General features: G+C 39.3%; 1 long non-coding RNA gene across 2 annotated transcripts in view; it reads right to left on the minus strand.

Annotated features, from left to right (window-relative positions):
- Positions 1-916: 916 nt before the first annotated feature.
- Positions 917-24,338, minus strand: part of LOC141583536 (uncharacterized) — a 40,102-nt gene continuing 16,680 nt past the window's right edge. The window contains exon 4 of one of the 2 annotated variants that reach the window (XR_012516187.1): positions 917-1,232. This is a non-coding gene — a long non-coding RNA (uncharacterized LOC141583536). Of the gene's footprint in view, positions 1,233-6,068; positions 11,358-24,338 lie in introns of those variants that run through there. The other variant, XR_012516186.1, reaches the window with a different exon arrangement.

Consider the following 24,338-nt stretch of genomic DNA (forward strand, 5'->3'; position numbering starts at 1 on the left):
TGTCAGGGGAGGCTAGAGGGTGGGGAGGGCATTAGGAAAAAGAGCTAATGCAGGCTGGGCTTAATATCTAGGTGATGGGCTGATAGGTGCAGCAAACCACCATGGCACAGGTTTACCTATGTAACAAATCTGCACATCCTGCACATGTACCTCAGAAATTTAAAAAATTAAAATTAAAAAAATAGTGAAAGACATAGGACTCTTCCTTTAGCGTGAACACCTAATTGGCCTAATTCCAAACTGTTAAGTCTCAAGGAATTAGGAGGCCTGCGGAGAGGGAGATACAGGGGGCAACAACCCCCATCACAACATGCAATGCACATCATTCATTAATCATCTTTGCTGTCTTATATGGGAATGGTTTGTGGCACCACAAAACAACTTTAATAGTAACATCAAGAGTCAGTGATCATAGATCACCATAATGGATACAATAATAATTAAAAAGAATGAAATAACATGAGAATTGCCAAAATGTGACACAAAGACATGAAGTGAGCACATGTTGTTAGAAAGTGGTGCCAATGCATATACACCATGGAATACTATGCAGCCATAAAAAACAATGAGTTCATGTCCTTTGCAGGGACATGGATGAATCTGGAAACCATCATTCTCAGCAAATGGACACAAGAACAGAAAACCAAACACCACATGTTCTCACTCATAGGCAGGTGATGAACAATGAGAACACATGAGCACAGGGAGGGGAACATCTCACACAGGGATAAGTTAGTAGGTGGGGGACCAGGGGAGGGGAGGGATAGCAGGGGATGGGGGGGGTTGGGGAGTGCTAACACCAGAAGTGCCTGATGTAGACAGTGGGGGCACAGAGACAGCAAACCACCAAGGCATATGTGTACCCATGCAACAATCCTGCAGGATGAGCACATGTACTGCAGAGCTTAAAGTACAATTAAAAAAAAAAAAAAAGAAAGAAAAAAAAAAAGAAAAGAAAACTGTGCCAATGAACTTTTTCAATACAGGGTTGTGACAAACCTTTAATTTGTAAAACACACACACACATACACACAATATCTGTCAAGCAAAATAAAGTGATGTCCGATAGAACAAGGTATGTTTATACTCACTGTAAACCTGAGTGGGATATTGTCTCTCTCTGTGCAAATGCTCTGTGGCTCCTTTACATGATGAAATGTCCACTTTTTGGCAGGTCTACAGGCTTATGGATGTTGTTCCTTGCTTCTTTGTGCTGTTTCCATTTTTGTTTGCTAAAAGTATAGCAGTCCTTACAGTTTCTCAGAAATAAAATGCTCCTGGATACGTTTATACCATTTTGCATTTATTTTCTTTACTTAGAATGATATTTGCCTTCCATTCCCACACATCTGCCTTGCAAGTACCTGGATCTTTATATACAGCTGACACTTGAACAATGCAGGGGTTAAGGAGCACCAAACCCCTTGCAGCTGAAAATCTGCATACAATTTTTGATTCTTCCAAAACGTAAATACTAATAGTCTACTGTTGACCAGAAGCCTTGCCAATAACATAAACAGTTCATTAACAAATAATTTGTATATTATATGTATTATATACTGTATTCTTAAAGTATGTAAGAGAAAAGAAAATGTGAAGACAATCATAAGGAAGAGAAAATATATTTTCTGCTCATTAAGTGGAAGCAGGATCATTATAAAGATTATCCTCTTCATTTTCATATTGAGTGCTGAGGAGAAGAAAGAGGTGGGGTTGGTTTTATTGTCTCATGAGTGGCATAGGTGAAAAAAAAATCGACAGATAAGTGAATCCATGTAATTCCAACCTGTGCTATCAATGGTCAACTGAATGTCCCTTGAAAGCCACTGTGTTCTCACTGGAGAAAGCTTGTGGGGATCTCTCTTCTGCTACACTTTGGACATTCTTGCATAATCAAAGTTGCCTTTCTTACTTTAATTGCATGCTTGTAGATCCTCATTCAAGAGTGCACATCGGCCGGGCCCAGTGGTTCACGCCTGTAATCCCAGCACTTTGGGAGGCCGAGGCAGGTGGATCACGAGGTCAAGAGATTGAGACCATCCTGGTCAACACGGTGAAACCCCGGCTCTACTAAAAATACAAAAAATCCGCTGGGCATGGTGGTGCGTGCCTGTAATCCCAGCTACTCAGGAGGCTGAGGCAGGAGAATTGCCTGAACGCAGGAGAATTGCCTGAACCCAGGAGGCGGAGGTTGCGGTGAGCCTAGATCGCGCTATTTCACTCCAGCCTGGGTAACAAGAGAGAAACTCTGTCTCAAAAAAAAAAAAAGAGTGCACATTTTGAAGCAGATTGGTCTCTTTAATTTGAAATCAAAATGAACTCAGCACATTGCACCTACTCAGCAAATTCTGAAAAAAAAAAAAAAAAAAAGAAAAAGAAAAAAGAATATAATCTAATGCCACTGGCTAGCATGTCACCCAGTTTCACGAATCAGAGTACTCATCAAGTCACCAAACGCGTTCTTTTTTTTTTTTTTTTTTTTTTTTTTTTTTTTTTTTTTTTTTTTTTTTGAGACGGAGTTTCACTCTTGTTACCCAGGCTGGAGTGCAATGGCGCGATCTCGGCTCACTGCAACCTCCGCCTCCTGGGTTCAGGCAATTCTCCTGCCTCAGCCTCCTGAGTAGCTGGGATTATAGGCACGTGCCACCATGCCCAGCTAATTTTTTGTATTTTTAGTAGAGACGGGGTTTCACCATGTTGACCAGGTTGGTCTCGATCTCTCGACCTTGTGATCCACCCGCCTCGGCCTCCCAAAGTGCTGGGATTACAGGCTTGAGCCACCGCGCCCGGCTTCCAAACGCGTTCTTAAAAATACATATATTGGAGATTATCCCAAGACACACTGAATCAGAATTTCTGAGCTGGAATTCAAGACATGGGTTTCTAACAAACACCCCCATTGATTCTCAAGCAGCCAGCAAAAAACATTTGAGGATCATTAATCCATCTCAGATGCACAATTGCATTATCTTATTCCTGATAATGGGTTTTCAACTTCATTGGGTAAAAATCTGCATTTGTTTGTAGCACCAAGATTCTATGACGTCATAGACATTGAACTGGTAATGTTGCAGCTATCCACAGATAATTAACCACTGTTTGCAGTTACATGTAAACAATCTGCTAGATATTTCTATAGTCAATTTAAGTTCTGGGCCTTTCAGCTGTTAAGTACACATCATGCAGTCTTAGAATAGACCAGAAGATGGCAACATGACTTCATAAAATGGTGCTGGGACTATTTCATGGACTTAGCCGCAAGGTGACAGCATTGCATGGGGATCTGACTTGACTAGCCGCTCAAAAAACTGCTTAAAAAGACTGTTTTTCTAGTTGAAAAGCCTCCTAACCCAAGTTGATTTAAAAGCAAGCTTTACTTTCTCAGAATTTTCTAAAGGTGACTGTTTAAAAGATCACATCCACTATGGGATTTGCATTGTTTCAGGTAAAACATATCTCTTGACAGGTTAGTACCTGAAATGTGAGCAGAAATGTTGCATACAGGTTTGCTTTCTCATAAAATGAAAATTTTCCATGAATAGGATGACACAATCCATCCTTGTCAATGGTTAGTGACTTCAGAGGAGGGCTAGATGTAGGCTTTGAAAGGTTCGTAATGATTTGTAAGACACAAATCCATTCCTCAAGCCTGCGGTCCATCAGGGGACCAAAGACATCAGTAGCTGAGCCAGCTGCGCTCGCCCAGGGCTCTGACCAACCCAGGCAAGACTATGGGTCAGCCCTACCAGAGTCTCCAGGTTTGGTTTTTTTTTTTTTTTTTTTGAGACGGAGTTTCGCTCTTGTTACCCAGGCTGGAGTGCAATGGCGCGATCTTGGCTCACCGCAACCTCTGCCTCCTGGGTTCAGGCAATTCTCCTGCCTCAGCCTCCTGAGTAGCTGGGATTACAGGCACGTGCCACCATGACCAGCTAATTTTTTGTATTTTTGGTAGAGACGGGGTTTCACCATGTTGACCAGGATGGTCTCGATCTCTTGACCTCGTGATCCACCCGCCTCGGCCTCCCAAAGTGGTCTCCAGGTTTTTAAGAAGACTGGATATTTTCTTGTGGAGTCTCCCAAATGTCCAATATTAGCAATTAACACCAGTAATTTACAGCAGGACAAACAAAATACAAGTGTGAGCCAAATTCAACCTTGGCCTGCCAGCTAGCAGCTCCTGTGTTCCTGGAGGAGTTAGGAAGACCAGAAGTTGGGCTGGAAGGGGTCAGAAGGGGATCTCTGGGGGCCAGGACAGCAACAGTGTTTACCTTTGGTTTTCTCCCAGGGAAAAGTACATTTAAATAATCCCTCAAACACTCATCATCATAAGAGAACACAGATTTTAATGGAAGTATTGTTTTATTCAAAGGAGTCTGCAAAAGAAGTATCCACTATTTGAATTTTTAAATAGTATTAAAACATCTCCTTAGATTATTTTCCTTGGCTTTACTGGTGGGGGAATCATGCTTCTACTTGTGCCATAGAAATATTTTCTTAAGTAATAATTGCCTTAATATTTCTAGATGACTCATTTAACTTTTTGTCTATATTGGAAATTTGCCACTTTTTCTGATTATTAAAGTAAAACATGCCCCTTGGGGACAAGAAGTCAGGGAACCTCAAAGAATATATAAACACTTTATAAACCATAAAAAGTAATTAATATTCCTTTGCAATGCTCCCCCTCCCTCTCATCATGGTAACAAGTTTGTGTGTGATTTTTCAGACTTGTTCTGTGCATATAAAAACATATCAATATGAGATAAAGATGCAAATCTGAGTTTTCATAGTTTTGGGGTTTGTTTTACAAACACATATGATGGTTTTTTGTTGTTGTTGTTGTTGGTTTTTTTTTGTGATAGGTTAAATAAATTTATAATGTTGGAATCTTATTTGTTCAGCATTCCAGGCATGCAATTGAAGAATGTAACACATTTTCCCCCCACTAAACCTGTAAATGAATCATCTAAAGATAATAAGTCATTTTATAGATTTAGACTGCATAGTATTGCTTCACTTACATTTAAAGATGAGATGGGACATATGCATGAATTTTCAGTTCAGAACACAGGTACAGATACTCATCACAGCTTGAAAAAAATAAGTTCTTAATGGGATTCATGATAATCAGTTTATCTTGCTAACTTCTTCAACTCCTTCCTTTTTTATTTATATTTTTATTGTAAAATAAATCATAGATACAGAAATAACCCACTCATAATAAATGTATAGCTTAGTGAAATTTTCAAGGTGGAAGCCCTTGCAATGATAATTCATAGCAAGAAATAGACCTTTGCCATTTTCTCCTGAAGAATCTCCATATATATTGTCCCTATTGCTAGTTTGAGTTTTTATAAAAAATCATCACTGAGTGTTGAATTCTGTTTAAAGTTTTTTTTGCATTCATTAACATAAAAGCATGATTTTTCCTGCTTTTGTTTTTTTTTCTGATAATGTTATGAATTAGACTGATTGCTTTCAAAAGCAAAACTGTCCTTCCAGTCCTGAAATAAACCCTATTTTTTCATGTTATGGTATCTTTTATATATATCACTGAACTTAGTATGCTAATATTTTAAAACAATTTTTGAGTATATGTTTATGTGAGAGATTCATCCATAAAAGTTGGAAAGTTTTTCCTCTCCGTATAGTCTTTTAATGGTTTAATATATTACTTGTTATTTCTTCCTGTGAAAATGAAAAGTCCACCTGCACCTGGTTTTTTTTTTGGTGGAAATATTAATAATAAATTCACAAATAATCTACTGAATAAACTAAATAATAAATTAATCATTGTAAATTATATAATAATTCAGTTTATTTAATATATATCAGATTATTTACATTTTCTATTTATTCTTCTGTTAGAATTGGTAAATTGTATTTCAGGAATTTGTTGATGTAATCCAGATAGCCACTTTTTATCGAGTAAATTTGTTCATAATATTCTTCTATCTTCTTAATGTTTGTAGGATCTGTAGTTACAGTTCATTTTTTCTTTCTTATTATGTAGTTTGTGCTTTATTCTTGTTCTATTTTTCTAGAGATTTATCATTTCAAAGCATTACTTTTGACTTTGTTGATTTTTTTTTTTTTTTGAGACGGAATTTCGCTCTTGTTACCCAGGCTGGAGTGCAATGGCGCGATCTCGGCTCACCGCATCCTCCGCCTCCTGGGTTCAGGCAATTCTTCTGCCTCAGCCTCCTGAGTAGCTGGGATTACAGGCACGCGCCACCATACCCAGCTGATTTTTTTGTATTTTTAGTAGAGACGAGGTTTCACCATGTTGACCAGGATGGTCTCGATCTCTCGACCTCGTGATCCACCCGCCTCGGCCTCCCAAAGTGCTGGGATTACAGGCTTGAGCCACCACGCCCGGCCGACCATATGATGGTTTTTAATCTACCTTTTCACCATATAATATCATTTGATGAATTGATTGATATATTGATTTGATTCTTCTTGGAATGAACTACAGAACCAGAAATAAAGCCACATACCTACAACCAGCTGGTCTTTGACAAAATAAATAAAAATATATGGTGGAGAAAGAACACCTTATTCAATAAATGGTGCTGGGATTATTAGATAGCCACTTCATTTCTGGTTCTGTAGTTCATTCCACTGACTATGTGTTTATTTTCATATCAGTACTGTTTTGGTTACTATAGCCTTGTGGTATAGTAATGTGAAGTCAGGTAATGTGATACCTAGAACTTTTTTTCTTCCTTGAATTGCTTTGGCTGTTCAGGCTTTGCTTTGGTCTAATGTAAATTTTAGAATTTTTTTCTAATTCCATGAAAATTACCTTGGTAATTCAATAGAAAGTGTGTTAAATCTTTAGATTGCTTTGGGCAGTATGATTATCTTAATGATATGTATTCTTCTAATATATTAACCTATGATCTTTTTCCATTTGTTTGTGTCATCTAAAACTTCTTTCATCAGTGTTTTGCAGTTCTCCTTGTAAAGATCTTTCACCTTCTTGGTTAATACATTTTTTTTCTGGCTATTACAAATGAGATTGCCTTGTTGAGTTTACCCTCAACTAGATTCTTATTGGTGTATAAAAATGCTACTGACAGCAAATCACACTGCCATGTGTGTACCTATGCAACAATCTTGCATGTTCTTCACATGTACCCCAAAACCTAAAATGCAATTTAAAAAAAGCTACTGATTCCTGTATATTGATTTTGTATACTGAAACTTTACTACATTCAGTTATGAAATCTAATGATTTTTTTTTTGGCAGAGTCTTCAGGGTTATCTAGATATAGACCATTAAGATGAAAAATTTTAAAATATCTGAAATTAATGAAAGTGAAAACTTAACATACCCAGACCTGTGGGATATAACAAAAGCACTGTTAAGAGGAAAGTTCATACCACTCAATACCTACATCATAAAAGTAGAAAGATCACAAATTGACAACTTAATGTTGAACCTCAAGAATCTAGAAAATAGGAACAAACTAAATCCAAAGTTAGCATAATAAAAGAAACGACAAAGATCAGATCAGAACTAAATGAAACAGAGATTTATAAAACCATACAAAAGACTGGTGAAACAAAAAGTTGAGGTCATTCAAAAAGATAAACAAAATTGATAAACCACTAGCCAGACTAACCAAGAAAAGAAAAGAGAAGATCCAAGAAACATAATCAGAGATGAAAAAGAAAATATTACAACTGATACCACAGAAATACAAAAGATCATCAGAGACTACTATGAACAACTATGTGTTCACAAACTAGAGAACCTAGCAGAAATGGATACATTCCTGGAATCATACAACCTCTTGAGATTGGACCAGAAAGAAAGAAACTCCTGAACAGACCAATATTGAGTAGCAAGATTGAATTAGCAATAAAAAATCTCCCTACAGAATAAAAGCCCGGGACCAGATGGATTCACAGCTCAATGCTACAAAACAAACAGATAAGAGCTAATATCAATCTTTCTGAAACTATTCAAAAAAATTGAAGAGGAGGGAATTCTGCCTATCTCATTCTGCAAGACTAGCATCACCCTGACACCAAAACCAGACAAGCACACGACACACACACACACACACACACACACACACAAAATGCTGCAGAACTACAGATCAATATTCCTGATGAACATAGACAACATTTCTCATCTGTAGGTTGTTTGTTCTGCTGATTATTTCAACAAAATTAATAATTTTTTTAATTATTAATTTTAATTTCTTGAGGATTAATCCTCAACAAAATACTAGCAAATTAAACCTAACAGCATATCAAAAAGATAATACATTGTGATCATGTGGGATTTATCCCAAGGATGTAAGGATTGTTCAACATATGTAAATTAATAAGCCAATATTATACTTAATGGGGAAAAGTTGAAAGCATTCTCTTTGAGAACTAGAACAAGATAAGGATGCTTATTTTCATCATTCTTAGGTAAAAACACAAACATGTTTGTTGACAAATGAGAAAAAGTATAATAACATAGGGGAAGGTTTCTTTTAATTAAAGGCATAATTGTTAAACAAAATTAATGTAACATTATCAAGAAAACAATCCTACATAGAGCAATGAAAGTCAAAAAATAGTTGAAAATTTTGTCAAAATATTATCTGTAATAATGTTTTCCATGTACTTGCTTCTCCCTATACTTCCCTGTTCTCATATCTGCACAATACTTTCCTGTTTGTACATTTCCTTCACATTTTTTGCCTCATGTCCTCACAGACATTTTGGCAGTCAGGCAAGCAAGTGTATTTTTCATTTTACTAAGACGAAAGTAGAGAATCAAGAAATTAAATAATTTGTCAACTATCACACAGCTGAGAAATCTCTGAGACCGGACCCCATTTGAGATCTTAACATATTGCCTTCAGTAGAACAATACCAGTTTAGGCTTGAATTGTCATAAAAGGTTAAGTTTATGTTCCAAATGCTATGTGTAAGGAAGACAGCAAAACGCACATACCACCTTAGAAAAATCTTAGGTAAAAGTTCATAAGCATTTAACACTTGCCATGTTCATTGAGGTAAGCTGGGACAATTCAGTTACTGGAAGCTTCTCAAGTTTACCTTAACCATTAACACTTTCAGGGAGAGGGGCTGAATGATTAATTTAGATTGCTGACAGTTACAAATTACGCTTGACTTAAAACTGATTCACTAGGCCTATGAATTCATGCTTGTTGGACAAGGTAAATTAAATAATTCTCAGTTATTTTAGACCAACAGAAAATGTTGTAGTTGAACTCTTAAGTTGTAGTGAGCCCCCAACTCGGGCCTGTGTAAAATCTGGGCTAAGGAGGATGTTCGTTATGGTTTACTCTTTTGCTTTCTATGCGAGACCATTTTTGTCTTTAAAGTCTTATGCGTTTCTCATTCTCTGCTTCTCAGTGTTCTGACTTGCCTAAATCAAGCAAAAGTTTCTGCATCTACAAAACCAAGCAAGCCCCAACCATGTTTACATTCTTTTCTGCATATTTCTTAGCCCAGCAGCGCCTCAGCACTGAAGAGTGTTCAAGAGTAAACATCATTTTTATGTAGATTCCAAAAAGAGGTAACCCAAGCAAATATCATGTGACTAGTAGTCTTTGAAAGCTAATATTTGGTAACCTCTTGTGTTCTTCACTTTCAAAATATTTGTCTCTGGAAATAATGTGAGGACGAGTTTGTCAAGGGGAAGTCAAAGTGGACAAAACTCAATTCTCAAATATTTTTCCCTATGGGTGCCTAAGTAGGGGCTACGAGTTGAACATATCAAAGAGAGTACCTATAACACCTGTGGTCCTTTTGCAAAGAACAAAGACTGTAACTCCAGATTCAAACTGTATACCTCAGTCACATTTGGTAGAGGAAGAAAACCTTAGGATTTTAGTTTGGGGAATTTTAGAAACTTAAGGAGATAAAATTACGTGACATCAAGACAAAAGTACACGTTGCCAAATTTAAAGTTACTTACAATTTTGGTAGTTAAGTTCAATATGTTTAAAGTAAAAAGAAGCCCTTTGATAATAAAAATAGATACTTGCTGTCAGACTTGTTTTTTAGACAGTGAAATGTTGAGTGGTGACTCTTTAAATAAAGCACAAACATTACATTTACATCAACATTTAAATAAATTTTAAAATGGATGATAGAATAAGTTTAACAGAACACTTTCTTTAAAGCAAATTAAAGATTTATGAAAGGATTACTAAAGTCTGCTTAGATGGTTGACAAATTCAAAATTACAACCAGATGCAGACAGGTGGTCAATTTTTGAACTGCAAACTGAATTGAAACCCATTTATATTATTTTTAACAGTAAAGAACAAACGTTACTTACATTTTTGAGAAGAGTTAAAATTATCTTCTCAAATTTAATACAAGTTTAAAAATTAAAAATAAATCCAATCTAAATACATAGTTCTTATTACCACGAGAGATATAAGTAATCAGCTAGTACTTTGTAAGACAATAATTCACAATAATTCATTCACTCAACTGATCTTTAATAAGAACCTATGATATGTCAGGTTCAGTGCAAGGGGCATAGTTAGAGTGCTGAACAAAGAAGATAAAATCCATTTTCTCCATATTTGGGAGTCTAGTTACGGAGGAATAAATAAGCAGAGAGCCACAAGACAGAGAGTTAATTGCTATGATGAAAGAAGGACTGAGTTTACCAAGGGGCACCCAGCCCATCAGGCAGAGTCAGAGAAGTGATAGACTAGTGGACTGTTTGGGTCTGTGGGTTGTCAGGAGATAACCAAGTGAAGGGGAAAGTATTTCCATGCCTTATGTACTTCAGAAGGGCTACCTCACCATTAAGTGAGGTCTGTGAATTAGTAAAATGGCCTTCTCTTAGTGAGGAGCTTGGTGCTGATATACTATGGCTCTGTTTTTGACCAAGAGGCTTGTTTAGATTTAAGCAAGAAGAGAAGGAGCAAAGAAAGATGTAGTTGGGTCTCCAAACGCCTGGAATTAGAGAGATCTGTATCCTCAAAGGCCACTCTCCGGGCATGGAGAGTAGGCTGTATTCCAGATGTTCATGTTCAAAGGAGCTTGGAGAATTCTGTCTGATTTGTAACGAGATGATGGTGACAAAGAAGCACCTTTATCTTGGCTTCAGTGAAACTCAACAAAAGGAGTCTATTGAACAGGTGCAGCCAGCAACTGGGAGACAGGAAGCATTGATTGTAGGGAGAAGGTAGAAAGTTCTAGACGGTATAGAAAGGCGATTATCAAGAGCTGTACACATAGTCTTGTAACAATAACCTTACAAGGGTTCAGTGGATTCCTCTGTCTAGCCCAGAAAAAGCCAGCCACCAAGGATCACATAGGAGTCCCTGGGAATCTTTGGTGGACTTCCAAAGCATGGCCTGGGAAAAGAAGAGAAGATGAGAAAAATCAGAGGGAAGCTCCTCAAAATTGTTCTATTTTAGTTGTGTTTTTGCTTATGCTTCATTGAGCAAAAGTTGATTTGGCTTTAAAAGTTTTTGAAAGTCTCAGATGTAGTTGTCCAGGCATATCTCCTAGCTTGATTATCTAGTAGCTATGAATCCTTGGGGAATGTAACCTCTCTGTGCTTAGTGTTCCCTTGTGAGAATTTAGATAATAACGCCTATCTTAATGGGGTGGTTGTGAGGATTATATGAGCAAAGCCATGTAAACTGTTTCACAAATGCCAGGAAGGCCACCAGGTGTGGTTCTGTAGATTGGGCACTGTAAAACCCTGGGAGGAGTCTGAGAGTGCCTTGCTGAATTCTGAAGTTCTAAATCTGCGTATCTGTATATGTTGGCTCTGGCAGTCATGTAGTAAGAAGGTGATAACTGGTATCCATTGTGAGGATGACAGGCAGAAACTTGTTATAAGAGTAGAGTAAACATAGAAAAAAGAGAGAAGACGGCTATAATTGGGTGGTAGGAGGTAAAATGATGGCCCACCCACACCAATACTGAGCTAGAGCAGAAAAATGAAACACGGGCCTCATGGGCTGGTGTATCTGAGCTCAGCTTGAGAATTATAAAGGACAGAGCTGTTCTGGCAATGTTATGTATTCAGAGGCCTTAGTGCTTGCTTCTAGGTAACCTTCTGCTAATCTTCCCTTGGGGAAAGGTATGACAGATGTGAATGATTTCTTTTATTTCTTTTTTTTGAAACAGAGTTTTGCTCTTGTTGCCCAGGCTGGAGTGCAGTGGTGCAATCTCGGCTCACTGCAACCTCTGCCTCCCAAGTTCAAGCAATTCTCCTGCCTCAGCCTTTCAGGCAGCTGGGGTTACAGGTGCCTGCCACCACACCCAGCTGATTTTTGTTTTAGTAGAAATGAGGTTTTACCATGTTCGTCAAACTGGTCTTGAACTCCTGACCTCAGGTGATCCACCTGCCTCAGCCTCCCAAAGTGCTGGGATTACAGGCATGATCCGTTGCACCTGGCCAATATGAATTATTTCTATTGAGCTTTGAAATCCTAATAGACAAGGGTTATATGGAAATAAAAGCTGGAACAGTGGCATTTTTGATGCTGTGGAGGAAACCCAGACATAAAAGGTGACCCTTGTGAATCCAGTGTCAGCAGGCTACATGGCTATCCAGATTACAGGTATCAGAGAGCCGCTGCCATCATGAGTACTTTGTGGTTGACACTGGCAGGCTACCGAGGCCACTGGTAGCAGATGCTTTAGGTCTTTGCCTAATGACCTGGCTTCTTTTGCAAGAATCAGCAAACTTTCTCTTGCAAAGTTTCTATTTCAACAAATTATTTCACCGCCAGAACAAGTTCACAATGAGAGTGAGGGGAAAGATTAAAAGTAAGGAAATTTTCAACAGAAATTAAACTCACAGACTATTTTCCATGTCTTTGGATTAAAGAAAATGAATTTACAATTAATCTGAGATGGTAGAAGAAGAAATAAGCTATATATGTTGCTTCAATCACAGCTCAGGTTTCCTTCTAATATCATCTTCCACTTCACTGGGTTTTCCCACAAAACAATTAGAAATGAAACATCACTCTTGTGGAGGTACTGATACTTTGAATTTGTGTGTGCATGTTTAAAATGCCAACCAGCAGTGATCATTTGAAAGTAAACATGACCTTCTGAGATTATAAGACTTTAAAGAGCAGAATCTTTGCAAGATTGTCTTTAATTAAAGACAATCTTTAATTAAAGAAACAATCATTTTATTTTTGTTGCCATAAAATGACCTTAAGTTTAATCCAGTTTAATATCTTTATTTATTTAAAGATATATAAGATCCCGGGACAGGAAGTAATTTCTGTAAAGTTCGAACATAAGAGCTTTTAGAAGACAATCCTGCATGAGTTTTGCATTTCTGCACATCTCGTGAGAAGAAACATTGAGTGTCTTCATTTTGTACTATCATTGATAGGAAGTTTGTTCAGCCTTGGAAGAAAGAGATAGTAACTTTTCAGAAGCACAGACATGCTTACTTTTTATTATAAAACATTTAGGTATCTTCAGCTCAGGGTTTCTTTCCAGTGATAAGGGCACTTTATATGCAGGAAGCCATCTGGTCTCATTTGCACTGCCCCATGGAACTTGGTGGACAAGGGAAACTGGTGCAAATAATGCAGCTGATGTTGATGCTTGCTGTGCTGTGAGTTAAATAGTCTTTTGTGTCTGACCCAAGAGTCTTGTGTTTTCTGTCAATATCCATAAAACTGTGCAGGCAAATTTGTTAGCTTTCAAGTAGGATAAAAACTCAGATCCTTCACAATTATTGATTGGCGTGATGGCCTAAAGCAAGAATTCTTATTCATGACTGGTGCTGTAGTGTTTGCTATTTGATATGTGGTTTGCAAACTGGTGTTTTTACTGAAGAATATTTTCTCAACGAGTAAAACATGCCCTCCACAACACACACAGGAACGTTCAAACCTTAAACAGGACATAGATTACATAATTGTATGGAGAAATTAGGATATATTCAAGCTCATCCTAGCGTCTTAGGTTGCAAACCAAGAAAGAAATGTAAATCCTGGTAATGTTTCCAGGATTTCCTTGTTGGAATTAAAGTCAGGAGCCTGTACTCCTTCCTCTTCCTTAATACCAACAGCACTGTTACTTTATTTCCACCGAGAGAGTCTATGGTTCATTTCTCTTTTCCCCATTCATCCACCAATAAGGAGAATGAGTCCTTACTCATCCTCATGTATCTTCAATTCAAATTCTTTTAAGGTCACCTCGCTCATAAGAACATCTTTATCTCCTCCATTGTTCTGCCTAGCAGTATTCATTCTGGGTTTTGTGTTATTTATTTATTTTTGTTTGTTTGTTTTGTTTTGTTTTTTTTCAGACAGAGTCTCCTTCCGTTGCCCAGGCTGGAGTGCAATAGCACAATCTCAGCTCACTGCAACCTCCACCTCCCAGGTTCAAGCAATTCTCCTGCCTCAGCCTCCTGAGTAGCTGGAATTACAGGCACCTGCCACCATGCTCCTCTAATTTTTTGTATTTTAGTAGAGATGGGGTTTCACTGTGTTGCTCAGGCTGGTCATGAACTCCTGAGCTCAGGCAATCCACCCATCTCGGCTTCCCAAAGTGTTGGGATTACAGGCATGAGCCACTGCATTCGACCCATTCTGGCTTTTTCTTTGTTTCCATTGTTGACCCCAACGTTGCAGCCCAGTAAGAAGTGTCCTCCTCCTCCTGATTTCTATTCTCCTGAGCATGCCTGTCATAAATCCTGTGGACTTCATTTGCCTTTGATCCTCTCTGACTTGCTGCTTGGTATTCAGAGGAGCAGAATGGATGCCTTTCTATTTCATCACCTTCATCCTGTCTGCTCAAATAGGAACGTGCCCTTTTATCAACATGCCTCATGGCTTGCCCCGACTCTGTCATTTCAGGGAAGAGATCTGACTTGTGACAGAACAAGGAAATCAGAGCTGCTGGGCTGAGAAACACAAGAGCTCTTGAGGTGATTGTAAGGATCTTCTAGGAATAATGAGGGGAGATTGGATTGTGCACAGGCAACTGTACTCCTTGGCATTCAGGAAACATCTTAGTCAGGGAGCATGCACCTGCTCAGGATAGTAAACACTCAAGCATCAGTTTCAAGGACAGGCAATAATTCAGGCTCTTGTACCCCAAAGCAAAATCATACTGATGATCATTAGTTTCGGGATTTCTTCTTATCTTTCAAATCATTTTCGAACAAGTGCACACTTTTAATTTTTTTGCAACCCCTAGCTCTCTTAAGAGTCGTGAACATATTTAATACACAGAAAAAAAAAATCAGGAATACAGCTGATGTTAAGGCATGGTCACAGATGCCTCAAAATACATTTTTACATGAGCCGGGGATATTCCATGGGAAAGAAAGGCACCTACATTTTATGTGTGGTTGTAATTTTACTCATTTTACATGTAACTTTTCTCTCCAAAAAACCTGTCACTCTCCTTGCTAAATAGAATGAATAATCCTTTTGCAGAGAAAAGTTACATGTAAAAATGTGTTTTTACATGTATACATTAATTATATATAAATATATATACATCTTATGTATACATACACACACATATTATAGACATATCTATCTATCTATCTATATGTATATTATTGCTATCTCCTTTTGCAAAAAGGAATCTCAATAGATATTGCTAGCCTAGACAATACCATAAGGTTCAGGTCAGGGTTTTCCAGGGTAGCCCTGACCAAGTATATTGAGGGACATTTTGCTTGCTCCTTAAGGGAATCCCCACTTTCTTTTTTATTCAGTAGATAGAATATTTCTGGGAAAGCATGGCAATGGAATCTCCCAAGGATTGCACACAGAAACACCCCTGAAGACACAGGCCTCCTAGAACTGCAGATTCTCCTGTTGAGACCAGATCCTCTGAGACTCTCACTATGACTGAATTGCCTGAGCTGCCCATAACTTGTAGGGAGCCAACTCTGCTCCATAGGGCCACAGTTCTTTGCTACATCCTTTCTGCTTCCAGTTACAACACTGTCACACACATCAGGATCATCTTGCAATATGTGCACTGATGCTTACCTAGGAGGTCCAGCACTCCCTCTCCTCCCTGTGCCTTCCTCCCAGAAAAAGAAGTATATAAGAATTTTGAGGAACTGTCTTAGTCCTTTCTCATGCTAATATAAAGACATATCTGAGACAGAATAATTTATAAAGAAAAGACAGGTTTAATGGACTCACAGTTTGACATGGTTGGGGAGGCCTCACAATCTTGGTAGAAGACGGAGAAACAAAGGCATGTCTTACATGGCAGCAGGCAAGACAGCATGTGCAGGGGAGCTCCCTTTATAAAGCCATCAGATCCCATGAGACTTATTCATTATCACCAAAACAGCACAGGAAAGACCCCCATGATTCAGTTACCTCCCACTGGGTTCCTCCAACAACACATGGGATTAAGGGAGCTACAATTCAAGATGAGATTTGGGTGGTGACACAGCCAAACCATATTAGGGATGCTCCCATTATCTGTCTTCCTATCCTCCATCTTCCACAGACACACAGACAGACACACACAGGCACACACACACACATGCACACACACACACACACACACACACACTCAGTGTATTGAATTCTAGGCATTCCGAGGACAAGGCTGAAGTTATTCAGGATCCTGGTGTATAGACTCTGCTTGTGATTTATGGCTTCTCTTCCTCACACTTCCTGGTTAAAACCTCTTATATACAATCTTATGGAATCATCTGTTTGGAAAAAAAAATGCAAATGGTTGTGATTCAATTTATTTACCCCTCTCTTTCCAGAGGAGGAATGGTTTAAGCTGCATCTCATGTGATCTCAGGGGACACAGAATTATTCTCTAGAAGTTCCTTTAAAAAAAGAGGCTTATATTGAAATCATCTACTTTCTTAGAGCCCTTGAGCCAGAATCCTAGCATATCACAAACAATGCTGAAGGAATGTGCAAACTTCAAGAAATTAATCCCTAAGAGATGGTCTGCATTTTATCCAGATAAGCTCATAATGTATACCTAAGGCACCCAGGAACATGGGGCAATATCAGTTTTTGTTTGTTTGTTTGTTTGTTTTGTAATAAAGAAATTCTCCCTTGGCTTAACCCAGTCTCTTCTACCACCTAAGCCCCATTTCTCTTGTTCTAGACATCCTGGCAATAGAGAATGGAGAATGACAGGTCTGCTTTCTCTTCTTAGAAGTCATTGAGCTTGTGAAGCAGGGCCTTTTCTCTCTTTGTGCAATTCTGATTCTTCCCTTCATTACCATACCATTGGCATAAGCTCCATGCCCAGTGTTCAGCATCTGCACAGTATTCAGCATCTGGGTCCATTTGCCAGAGATTGACAGTGTGTCCAGCATCAGGGAGAGGAGTTCATCACACAAATAAACTATGTTGGAGACTTTAGTTTTAATTCACAGGTGAGAGAAAGAAAGAACAAAAGAAAGAGAGAGAAAGAAAGAAAAAAAAGAAAGGAAGAAAGGAAAGAAAGAAGGAAAGAAAAAGAGAGAAGGAGGAAGGAAGGAGAGAGGGAAAGAAGTGGGAATTTCAACAGCAATTCTTAGAACCATTCCATGAAAATGTTTCTCAGATAAATTATGCACAATTAGTTCCCTAAGTGTACATACAAGGCATCTCTGTGAACTGTGCCTTTTCTACTTCTGTCCTACTTGCATGCATGCCTGCTAATGGAAATCAATATTGCAATTAAGCTGAGCAAGGGCACCTCCTCTCCAACCCGGTCAGCAATCATAGAACTTTGTTTATTCACTAGTTTTTCTTCTTGATTTCTCTTTTGTATTCTTGTATAATGATGATTAAAGGGGCTTCTGCCTGCTCCTCTGAGGGTCATGCTTTACACTAAACTAACTTTCTTATAATTTATCCTTTAAGATCCAGTTTATTCATTAACCTTTGCATCATGTTATTCGTCCAGCAGACAATATTTTGCTTGAACACTTCTGGTGATAGAAGAGCCCTAGCTCCTTATGGTGTCTATGCATTATATTCTTAGAAAGGTTCCCCTATGTTCAGCCATATTTAGACCTTCCTATATCTTACACATATTGATTCTGATTCCACTCTTCTTGTTTCATAGGTTTACTCATTCTGGAACCAATAGCACAGCTTTGTCTTGATTATGGTTTTATATTTTCTTCCTTAGATTCAGCTATTTTGCACCTCAGAGGATTATAACCAAGAGTCAAATGAATTGGCTGTTTGGTTTCTCCCTAATCCATGTCATTGGCAAATTTGCTTAACCTAAACTCAACTTCTTTATTTCATCATGGATAAAAATGCTGATCAAAACAAGTCTGCGAGCTGAATTTGGGGTAGATTTGGAGTTGTTCAGCATTGCTGGAGTCCAGTGAGAATGAATGTTCATTACATACAGATGCCTATCACGAGAGTTAAAGAAATATGCTAATCACAGTGGTATGGAGGGATCTAAGGGAATGATACTTCTGAATGGATGACCCTGGAATAATAGAAAGAAGTCCCTTTTTCCATGATTTCATAGGAGGTTAAGTGTAAATTATTCAAAATTTGCAGCATACCAATTAGCTTCTAGAAGGCATTTGTTTGATGATTCTTAGAGCCATATTAACATAACTGAAACCTAGCACTTTCCAGAAATACTTAATGGATTTCAATACAATCCTTAGAACTATGGCTGCTGCTTCAAAACCTCTTACCTTGCTTTCTCCATCCCCATTGAGAGTGATACTGGCTTGGGATACTCTCAACTTTCTTATGTCCTGGACTAGGTGCTTGGAATGGCTGAGTGTTCCTCCAAGCAGATGGAACAGCCCCATGCCCTTCTGCCATATTAGTTAGAAATACATTCAGCTGCCTGAATTAGAAAATCTGATGATAGGACCTTTAAGGAATAATGCTTTGTTTTTCTCTGAAACAAGAGCAGGGAGGTAGGCAACTATGATTAGTTTAGTGGCTCTATCACACTAGGTCCGAGGTCTCTTTCATTTTGGTGGCCTTCCTCTCCTAGTCACATGGAGGTTGCTGCCACTCAAGCCATCCTATCTGTGTCCTGTACAAGATGGGAAGACTATGGAATGGAAAAGCATTCTTGGAGGACATTCTATTTTCCATAATCAGGAAAGCAAATATTTTCATAGATCATCTATTGTTCACTCCCACTTCCCAGCAGACTTCCATGGGCAGCAAGTCATCCCACCGAAGCAAGGGAAGCTGGAAAATTAGGAACCAAGTTATCAGAAGTGTTTTTGCACAATCATGCCTAGGAATGGAATGGGTGTTGCTGCACCCCCAAAAAGTAGTGTGTCTCAAAACAAGAAACAATGAGAGACTAAACACCTGATGGGCAACCATCCGTATTGGGCATTTCTTCCATTTAATTTAATACATCAGACCTTACTCTGCTTTCCTTAGCTGTGTGGTCTCACTTCTTGCAATTTTACTTTGAGGTCCCTGCATGCTTTATGTTTGTGGCCAGGCTCTAGGAGGATTCGGCCCACTGAGGCTGTGCAACAGGATAGTACATAGCATGTGATATTTTACAGGTCAAAAGAAACTTTTTTAAAACTTTTATTTTTTCAGAGGTACAGTGAGTGTTTGTCACATAGGTAAACTCATGTCATGGGGGTTCATTTTACAGATGATTTCATCACCCAGGTATTAAGCCCAGGACCCAATAGTTATCTTTTCTGCTCCTCTCCTTCCTTCAACCCTGCTCCTCTCTGCTCCACTGTTCCTCTCCCTCCTTCTACCCTCCATCCTCAAGTAGACCTCAGTGTCTATTGTTTCCTTCTCTGTGTTCATAAGTTCTCATCATTTAGCTCCCATTTATAACTGAGAACATGTGGTATTTGGCTTTCTGTTCCTACTTCAGTTTGCTGAGGATAATGGCCTCCAACTCTATCCGTGTTCCTGTAAAAGACATTACTTCTTTCTTTTTCATAGCTGCATAGCATTCCATGGTGCATATGTATCACATTTAGCCAGTCTACCACTGATGAGCATTTAAGTTGATTCCATGTCTTTGCTATTGTGACTAGTGCTGCAGTGAACATTTGCCATAAAGATTGCATCTTTATGGTAAAATGATTTATATTCCTGTGGGTATACGCCCAGTAATGGGATTGATTGCTGGGTCAAATGGTAGTTCCACTTTTAGCGATTTGGGGAATCACTATACTGCTTTCCACAATGGTTGAACTAATTTACACTCCCACTAACAGTAAATAAGTGTTCCCATTTCTCCACAACCTTACCAGTATGTTACTTTTAGACCTTTTCGTAATAGCCATTCTTACAGGTGTGAGACGATATCTCATTGTGGTTTCTCTAAAGTGATATTGAGCTCTTCTTCATATGCTTGTTGGCTGCATGTATGTCTTCTTTTTAAAGGTGTATGTTTATGTCCTTTGCCCACTTTTTAATGGGGTTGTATGTTTTTCTTTTGTAAATTTATTTAAGTTCCTTACAGATGCTGGATATTAGACCTTTGTCAGATACACAGTTTACAAATATTTTCTCCCATTTTGTAGGTTGTCTGTTCACTGTGTTGATACTTTCTTTTTCTGTGCAGAAGCTCTTAAGTTTAATTAAATCCAGCTTGCCAATTTTTGCTTTTACTGCAATTGCTTTTAGGGTCTGTTATGAAATCTTTGTCTGTTCTTATATCTAGCATGTTATTGCCTAGGTTGTCTTCCAGGGTTTTTTACAGTTTGGGGTTTTACAGTTAAGTCTTTAACTCATCTTGAGTTAATTTTTGTATAAGGTGTAAGGAAGAGGTCCAGCTTCAATCTTCTACATGTGACTTGCCAGGTATCCCAGCACCATTTATTGAATAGGGAGGCTTTTCCGCATTACTTGTGTTTGTCAGAAAAGAAACATTTTAATAGTCCTGATAACATTTCCCTATCCTATCCACAAAGCATAGCACCTGGGGTGATGTTGAGTCTGATTTTCTTGGACGTATTAATATACACCAGATAATGGCCAGTTTTCCACAAAAATATAGATGACTAGCACTTCCTGACACATTGCCTGTCACAGTGAGTAATTTACTTTTGGTTTTACTCTTGTTTTATCTGTTGTTTGCTCTCTCTCTTTCTCTCTCTGTCACACACACACACACACACACACACACACAAACACACACACACACTGCTGTTTACAGTTTGGCAATGCATTTTTTGTCCTTTCAAAAGCACTCATTGACAAAGCTGGGCTCCCTCAAATGTGACTAAGATGCTGTGCACTTAGTGGCACCACAGAACCCTAAGGCCTGGGCACCAGGGCTACACCCGCCGAGCCTCCCACCTGTGAGACCTGTCCTCACCCGCTCTGTGGCTCAGTGGCTGCCCCTCCTTCGCCTGCTGGAGCAGGGCTCTTCAGCTGGAAAGTGCAGGGCAAGTCACTTCTCTATTCAAGTCTTTCCCTGAGCTCCCAGAGCTACAGTTGGGAATCTTTTGTTTATGTTTGTAAACTAAGTGAATTTGACATGGAAGTCACCCAAGGGGAATATATTTGGAACATTGAAATGCCATTTTTACAGTCACATTTCTAATCATAGCTGCCCTTAAAACTCACATAAAATTGTCGCCTTGAGTTCCCCTGTTTTCCAGCCTCAGTGCAGCTCTCTTTGCAATCTCACAGCATGGTAAGAACAAAATTTCATTTTTCTCCATGTTATCCGTTTGTTTACTGATGCTGGTAGTCAGGAACAATATCTCTTCATTTTAGTTTGAATTCATTTGTTCAAGAAATGTTTGAGTTGCAGCAGGCACGTTGTGGTATAGCTTTTTGCATAAACCCAGAATTCTCTACCTGGCTAGCCTGTGCCACGGCCCATGGGTTAGAGCCAGGTTTGGGACTAGCACAAGGCAAATGAAGCACCCAGTGTGTGCAATTTAAGGAGGCACTTCCTCTCACATTGTGCAAAGCTAGTGTCTCAATTGCCTAAATCTACTCCCACCCTGACTAATATAAAATTTTCCAAGAGAACAACAACACTTCAAGTCACTCCAAGAAAAAAAAAATCTTCTCAGCAAATAAATTTTTTAAATGTTACATAACTTACACCCCATGAAGAAATTTACTTGTCAAAACTATTTAAACTTTGAGAAGCCTCATAAGAAATCTGCTTAACATTGTGCAAAAAAAAAAAAAAAAGGATAAAAAGGAATGAACAAAGTCTCCAAGAAATACGGGACTATGTGAAAAGACCTAATCTACGTTTAATAGGTGTACCTGAATGTGACGGAGAGAATGAATCCAAGCTGGAAAATAGTCTTCAGGATATTATCCAGGAAAACTTCCCCAATCTAGCAAGGCAGGCCAATATTCAAGTCCAGGAAATACAGAGAACACCACAAAAATATTCCTCAAAAAGAGCAACCCCAAGGCACATAATAATCAGATTCACCAGGGTTGAAATGAAGGAGAAAATGCTAAGGGCAGCCAGAGAGAAAGGTTGAGTTACCCACAAAGGGAAGCCCATCAGAATCACAGCAGATCTCTCAGCAGAAACCCTACAAGCCAGAAGAGAGTGGGGGCCAATATTCAGCATCCTTAAAGAAAAGAACTTTTAACCCAGAATTTCATATCCAGCCAAACTAAGCTTCATAAGTGAAGGAAAAATAGAATCCTTTGCGAACAAGCAAGTACTCAGAGATTTCATCACCACCAGGCCTGCTTTACAAGAGCTCCTGAAAGAGGCACTAAACACAGAAAAAAAAACAACCAGTAGCAACCACTTCAAAAATATACCAAATGGTAAAGAGCATCAACACAATGAAGAAACTGCATCAACTAATGGGCAAAACAACCAGTTAGCATCAAAATGACAGGATCAAATTCACACATAACAGTATTAACCCTAAATGTAAATGGGCTAAATGCCCCAATCAAAAGACACAGACTGGCAAATTGGATAAAAAGCCAAAACCCATCGGTGTGCTGTATCCAGGAAACCTATCTCACATGCAAGGATACACAATGGCTCAAAATAAAGGGATGAAGGAAGATTTACCAAGCAAATGAAGAGCAAAAAAAAAAAAAGCAGGAGCTGCAATTCTCATTTCTGATAAAATAGACTTTAAACCAACAAAGATCAAAAGAGACAAAGAAGGACATTACATAATGGTAAAAGGATCAAGGTAACAGGGACCTTGCCAGGGATCATCACGACTTGGGCTTTGACTCTGAGGAAATGGGGATATGACCTGAGGTCAGAAGTTTGAGATGAGCCTGGCCAACATGGTGAAACACTGTCTCTACTAAAAATACAAAAATTAGCCAAGTGTGGTGGCATGCACCTATAATCACAGCTACTCGGGAGGCTGAGGCAGGAGATTTTCTTGAATGTGGGAGGGGGAGGTTGCAGTGAGCCAAGATTGCACCACTGCACTCCAGCCTGTGCAACAGAGTGAGACTCCATCTCAAACACACACACACACACACAAAGTGGAGGACTGGATTTGGCCTGGGGGTCACAGTTTGCCAGCTCCTGCCCAAGCCATAGCTCTAGATGCATATATCCTGTGTCTTGGACATCTCTGTCCAGATCCTTCGGTGAGGCCCAGAGAGGGGAAGCAATTAGATCAACGTCACCCAGCAAGGCAGGGCAGAGTAAGACAGGAGTCTAGCCATCTCACTCTCAGTTGTCAGACAGACGCTCACAGCCAATCCCTACCACAACTCCTTGAGTCTCTCTTTGTGTCCATTTCTATTTATTGAGCACCCAGTATGTGCTTGACCATGAGCTGAGCCCTTCTTCTTCCCCACTTCCCTGATCACTCCCTGCATTTCTCTATCATACTGCCCATGATGAGTCAGAGATCCAAATGACTCCCAACTGCAATGCCTCCCTGACCCAAAAGACCCTGAGACTCTCACCTTCTCCCTAATTGAAGTGTGGACTCCCCCAGGGAAGCTATCCACATCTGGCCCACAGGGCACAGGCCTCTAGGATTCTCCCCAGCCAGGCTGGGTCCAACTCCTACCTGAGGCACACTTTCTCCACCACAGAGGCGTTCTGCACCCAGGCCTCCTGGAGCATGCAGGCCACTGAACACTAAAATACAACTTACTTTGGTCACATAAGGATGATGGGGATAGAGGTATGACAGGTTTTAAGGAGCAGTGGGAGCTGGGCCCTCAGTGGGTGGGTGGTTGAGAGAATGAATGAAAGTGAGCTTGGCTGAGATGGAGAGGGGTGGAAGGGCATAGAGGAAGGGGGACTTTCAGGATGATAGGGACATCCTAGCAGACAGGCAGAGGGTGGCCTCACTTTGATGCTTACGAACACTTCCACCTTTGACAGCTCCCCCAAAGAGGATGGACAGCAGGGAGGACTTCCCTGTCCCCACTGGATCGACTACAGCCAGGAAACAGCCCTGG

Source organism: Saimiri boliviensis, chromosome 2 (assembly GCF_048565385.1).
Source record: "Saimiri boliviensis isolate mSaiBol1 chromosome 2, mSaiBol1.pri, whole genome shotgun sequence".
Taxonomy (NCBI): domain Eukaryota; kingdom Metazoa; phylum Chordata; class Mammalia; order Primates; family Cebidae; genus Saimiri; species Saimiri boliviensis.